Genomic DNA, 6,000 nt, shown 5'->3' with positions numbered 1-6,000 from the left:
AATATCTGAAATTGAGAGAAATCAGTATTTTCACTTTTTGATTATATGATTGGTTTTGGAAAAGAAAGTCCAAAAGATCCTTCTGAAAAAGTTTATACTTAATAAAGGAAACTTACACTGTAGCTGAATAAATTTGCAAAACTCAATCATTTTTATTATTTCCATGGGCAGTCAACTGCTGACTACCAACTCTCTAAAAGGACCATCAAAATAATCTGTTTATCAAGATAGGCCAAATTAATTGTTTTCCATTATGGGAAAACATCACCTCTATAGAGTCTGGGTAGAATCTTAGCAGGAGAAAGCAAAAGGATAGGTATTTATAAAGTTTGAAGATTTTGATTTAAGGTAGTTCTTCCCATGCAGGGTGCAAGTCCTGACTGATGGAACAAAGTGATAATATAATAGTTTAGAATTGATGATATAGCAAAATGAGGATTTTTGAAGCATGTTTAAAGAGGAAAGCTCAAGCAACCAACTAATTTTTCTGAGAAGGGGGATGTTTATCCTGCTAAGAGCAAGTTGAGTAGTCTTTTCTTTGAACAAATGAATATTTTTGAAAATCCTGAAACAAACACTGCAATTGTGTTCAATGTTATTATCCTGGACAAAAATTTCCTGGAATATTAATGTTCTGTTAATGTAGATAATCAAATAGTATAGTCATCTTGATGTAGATTGCTATTCCTAATCCTGTTAATCTGTAACTATTAGTGGTTTTGCGTCTCAAGATCAAAACCAGAAATTTTTAAGATTAAACTTAATAAGCTAGGTGCAATACATAGAGAAACTCATAAAGACACTTAGGTGGGACCACTTAAGGTAAGTAAAATGTGTTGTTTTCTAATTATTACATAAACTTAATGCACTTCCAAACAAAATTCACAGGATTTGGTGGGGAGGGGGGATTTTTAAAATTGATTTTAAGATTCTTACAAATAAGTGTCTCTTTAAAAGTTTTGAAAAAAACAATGACAGATTAACTCTATAGTAAGATAAAGTTTATTAAAATTCTTTATTCAAAGCTGTATGAAACTGACCCAAGAAAAGAGAGCTAAATTAGTAAACAAATTCAAGGGTCTAGAAACAGATTTAAATATATTTGAAATATTAATACATTATAAATGTGGTATTTTATTTGAATAAAGAAAAGATCTTTAACTTGCTAATTGGTTCATGTACTGTAGCTATCTACCCCAATATAAACTATACAGATCACTTCCTCATGATATATACTAACATAGTCTATATGAAATGAAGTTCTAAGTGCTGAAAAAAAAAGTTAATTGAAAAATTAAGAAAATTTTGGAAACTATTCCTGTAAACTTCAGGCAATGGTAAAACTTTTACTAGGCATCAAACTCAAAACCGAAAGAGAAAAAAATCATATTTGACAACTCTTTTAAAAAATTGTATTTAAAAAGACAATTATTAAAGTCAAAAGACAAGAGAGACTGGAAGAAAATTGTTCTGCAAAACTTTGAAAAAAAATTAATATTCATAAGATGAGGAAAAGACAAATTACCCAAGAGAAAAATAAACACAGGATATGAGCAGTCATTGCACAAAAGAGGAATGGCAAGTGACCAATAAACATGAAAGGATGCTTACTGTAGCTAGTTGTCAGGGAAATGACATACTACTTGGCACACATCTGATTTACAGTAACAGAAAGAAAGCACTATCGGCTACCTGTAAAAATAGGCACTTGTAGTCTGGGGGTAAGATTATAAATTTCCACAACTTTTTGAAAATCTGCTAAGTTACAAAGATACATACTTTTAACAAATATACCTCCTCTTGAGGATTTATCACACAGACATAAACATGCCAATTTATAAGTGATTTATACTTTTCTTTTTAGTCATATCATGTATCTGTTGTATATTATTTCTTTCATTTTCCCAACCGTTTTTAAAATAATAGAGACACAAACAGGATAGTCATCAAACAAAACAGTTGACCACATTTTGGTACATTAATTCTATAGAATATCAGAAAGCTATTTACAGGAGAGGAAAGATTCTCCTCTACTGTCTTCGGGTCTCTGACTGGGCCAAAGAATTAAACTGACATAAGATATAGTTAGAGAAGAAAAGCATGCAAATTTTTATTAATTTTTCTTATATGTACAGGGGAGCTTTCACAAGAGAATTGAGATCCAAAGAAATGACCAGAGTAGGAAACTTTTCTACCTTTTAGACAAAGAGACAAAGAATGTGTGAATAATCAAGACAAAGGAGTTTGGGGCTAGCAGTAGTAAATGATGAAGAAGGAACTAGGAAGATATGGGTAAGTTTAACGAAGTTTGTTTGTAGTGATTTCTCAGCCCCACATTTCTTATCTCTAGTGATAATAATGCTTTCCTCCTTGAAAGGCAGGGCACCTTTCACATGGGAGCTCTAGCTTTGCTTTCAGGGAGTAAAGGGAGTCAAAGTGTCCTTCATGTACCTGCTGTTATCTAAATGCCTTTAATTCAAAATTGATAAATATGCTAAAGTAGCTTATTTTAGGGTAACATATTTAGGGTTCTTTTGCTATTTTAAGAGAATTACTTAGATTGACATATATTGATAAATACATATATTTGGGTTTAGGTGGGAAAAAGTAGCAGTATAATTGCATTAAAAATAAAAGAAGGGAAGCAATATATTTAAATATTTGTTCATTAAAGTTCATATGAGCTTCAATCAAATTGTGAAAAGACTAACTCATAACAGTATCATTAGCTCCTGGGTGTCACAGAGGGTGGCAAATAGAATTGAGTTCAGAGGAGTTTCTTGGTCTTTCATTCTAGTACATCCTTTGTGAACAGGAAGAAAAACTTACTCTGGACCCTTTTACGTTTCCTGGCTGGGTCTGAAAATTAAACTGACAAAGAGATTAATAGAAGAAAGCATGCAAATGTATTTAATATTTAATATTACTTTTATGTGAGACAGGAACCTTCATAAGGAAATAACCCAAAGCAACAGTCAGATCTGAGTCTATTTATGCTAGGTGTGATGTGATGATGAGTGGGCAGCTGTATGGACATATGATAGGTTAAGGAGTATCAGGTAAGACTATAAATTGGGGGAAAATAGTAAGGCCTCTTTGCTAGGATTCTTCTTGGCATCTCCTTTGCCTTTGGAAATAAGGATGCCCCTGTCCTGTCCTCTAAGTGTAGGGAGAGCACCTCTCACAGGAGGGTTTTATGACCTGTCAAAGGTAGAAGGACAGGGGGAAGCTCAGAGTAGAGTCATCTTCCTGTTTCTGCCATTTTCTCAAACTTTCATATCCAGTATGCCAAGATATTGTATTCTGGGGGAGCATGTCCTGAACCTCATCACTTGACTAATGGTAAACAGCAGATACTTCTTTTACTATTGGAAAGAAAGACCTAAAAATAGAAAGTAAAAAATAGATCTAATACCCCAAATGGTTTTTATTTTTATTTTACTTTGTGTGTGTGTGAGAAAAAGAGAGAGAGCGTGTGCTCAAGAGCTGAGGGTAGGGAAGGGCAGAGGGAGAGGGGGAGAATCCCAAGCAAACCCCATGCTGAGCATGGACCTGATGTAGGACTCAATCCCACGACCCTGAGATCATGACCTGAGCCAAAATCGAGAATCAGATGCTCAGTGGACTGAGCCACCCAGGTACCCCTATGCCAGTTTTAAAGGTTTGTAGTTGTTATTTTGATGCTAATTAATTCACTGACAAATGAATTTGCTACAAATGTTATGCTTCATTTCCCTGTTCAATACTAAAAGCCTTATTCTTCACCATAGATTAACATACACATTGGTTGTTCTTTTTAAAATGATCACCTGGTATGACTTTTGCTATGATTTATGAAATAAGTTAGACAAATCTAGCTATTTTTCTGAAATGGAACCATGCTGATTCTTACTTATGCCCCAAGGATTTCATCCAAGAAACTGAATGCCCTAATACCAAGGTAAAATCTCAGTGTACCAAGGAAGATATCTTGCCAGAAATGTAATCGATACTGATTATTTTAATAATGAATCAAGATATGGCATGATTTTAACTTTCTGTAATAATGTAAAGTTTCTGGGGATGCCTGGGTGACTCAGTGGTTGAGCGCCTGCCTTTGGCCCAGGGCATGATCCTGGGGTCCTGGGATCAAGTCCCACATCGGGCTCCCTGCATGGAGCCTGCTTCTCCCTCTGCTTGTGTGTCTGCCTCTCTCTCTCTCTCTGTGTGTGTCTCTCATGAATAAATGAATAAATAAATATTTAAATAATAAAAATAATAACTTAAGTTTCTCAGTTATCAAGATATAAATTATAAAACAATATAGGTAGAAAGCTATTGCTCAATATTCATTTTATCTGGGAATTATCTCCAACTATTTTTTTCACCTTGTCAATATTCTCTCCTTAAATTGTATAATTTCTTAACTGTGGAAATATTACAACAAATTAGCTGATATTAGACAAAAAATAGCAAACAGTTATCCCTTTTCAATTTTAAGTTCCATATATTCAAAGTCTAATCTTCTCTTCTTACCAAAGTGTTTCTGCTCCAACCATTTCATTTCCATGAATCTTTTTAACCAAAAACCTGGAAAACCTTCTTCGAGTCTTCACTGTTATATGAAGGTGTTTCTAAGTCACATTACTTTTTCATTAAAAAAAAAATTAAAAAAACAAACAAAAAAATTGCATGTATCTCTTCGACTTCATTCTAATAGTCATTATTGTTATCAAACCATTTATCACCTTTCACCTAAATTACTTACATAGGTTATATCCAGTTTCATAGTAGCTACTCTGTCTCTTGGCACGCATTCTGTCCAAGTTCTTTTTCACACTACTGTTCTACTGTCCTCAAGTGCCCACCCTCATTGCTTAACACAAGTCCCAACAACTCATTCTGCCTGGCTTTCAAGTTCCTCTGTGGTCTGTACTCCTTCTCCCTTACTAGGCTTGGTCTTTTACAATAATAACCTTCCACTTCCATATCCAGGAGAACATCAAGAGAAAAACACAGACAAGGATATTGTGAGTGCCCCAATCATGTAACAATGTAGTAATCTTTTAAAATAATCGATTCTGAGCTCTATTTAGAATAGAGACAGGGTGCAATACATTTCTTTAGGGACAAACTGTTTTGTTTTGAATCCTTAGTGAAAAGAGAAAAAAGTCAATTAGTAAAAATTATTTGTAAAAACAGCACTAATTTAAAATTAATTCAGGTTCTTATTAAAGAATTGTTTTCAATTTTTTTAGCAATTTCCTGTAACTCTTCTAATTTAGTTATGCTTATTTTTAGAATTATGTTTCATGAGTGTGCCTCAAAACTTCAGGTTTAATGGTTTAAAAATTATGAATATTACATCTAATAATTTATAAAAAGCATGAAGTCAAAATATTTTATAACAGATGCTAACAAAAAGAAAAGGAAAAGAATGTAGGAAAGGAATGGAAGTGAAATTTTACCACCTAGTGGGGAAAAAAACAAATTCAATTACAAAATATGGATAGGACAAGTCCACGGTCTACTAGCTCCTAGAAAGGATATGAGTTCTATATTTAACCAACACGAGTGAGCATTTTATTTACATAATGATTTTCCTAATAAAGTACTAGATGTAGCAGTGCACTGTGTTAAATAAGTTTCGTCCTTTTTCAACAATAGAGCTCTTCCTTCTCTAGTATCATTTTAATTAAAACATATTTGAGGGCCACCTGGGTGGCTCAGTGGTTGAGCATGGTCATGGTCCCGGGGTCCTGAGATCGAGTCCCACATCGGGCTTCCAATAGGGAGCCTGATTCTCCCTCTACCTATATCTCTGTCACTGTGTGTCTTATGAATAAATAAAATATTTTTTAAAAAGTAATATTTGAAACTTTTTGTGGCTTATCTTTAGAGATAAAATGTTAAAACTATATTTTCCTCCCTATAACTAAAACCAGTTTTGTGATTTATTATTCATTTTGCATGATGAGACAAAATAGCTATTAGAGCCATTGACCATTTACTGAGAATATT

This window comes from Canis aureus, chromosome 18 (assembly GCF_053574225.1).
Source record: "Canis aureus isolate CA01 chromosome 18, VMU_Caureus_v.1.0, whole genome shotgun sequence".
Lineage (NCBI taxonomy): Eukaryota > Metazoa > Chordata > Mammalia > Carnivora > Canidae > Canis > Canis aureus.
The sequence above is the reverse complement of the archived record's forward strand: the minus strand, read 5'-3'. Positions refer to the sequence as shown.